The sequence below is a fragment of the Triticum dicoccoides genome, chromosome 3A (assembly GCF_002162155.2).
Source record: "Triticum dicoccoides isolate Atlit2015 ecotype Zavitan chromosome 3A, WEW_v2.0, whole genome shotgun sequence".
Taxonomy (NCBI): domain Eukaryota; kingdom Viridiplantae; phylum Streptophyta; class Magnoliopsida; order Poales; family Poaceae; genus Triticum; species Triticum dicoccoides.
The window spans coordinates 119,931,522-119,931,947 of NC_041384.1; positions in this window are offsets into that span (position 1 = coordinate 119,931,522).

The window sequence follows — 426 nt, forward strand, 5'->3', positions numbered from 1 at the left end:
AGGGGGCTTGACACCACCTCCTTCATCCTCTCCCCCCCTCGTCGTCCCCAGATGAGGCCACCGAGAAATCCCGTGCGCCACCAGTGAAGGGGACGGCAGGGCCATGGCGCGGTTGGGAGGGCCAACGCATGGCGGCGGATCAGATCGGTTGCACAACCTCTTCCTTCAAGTACTTCTTCTGGCAGCGCGGCGCGGCTTGGAGGGCGGTTTCGATAGGGGCGTCGTCCGATCTGTTGCCCGAGGGTCCCGGAGCGTGTTGGGGAGCGCAGTATTTCAAAAAAATTACCTACGATCACGCAAGATCTATCTAGAAGATGCATAGCAACGAGACGGGGAGAGTGTGTCTACGTACCCTCGTAGACCGAAAGCGGAAGCGTTTAGTAACGCGGTTGATGTAGTCGAACATCTTCGCGATCCAACCGATCC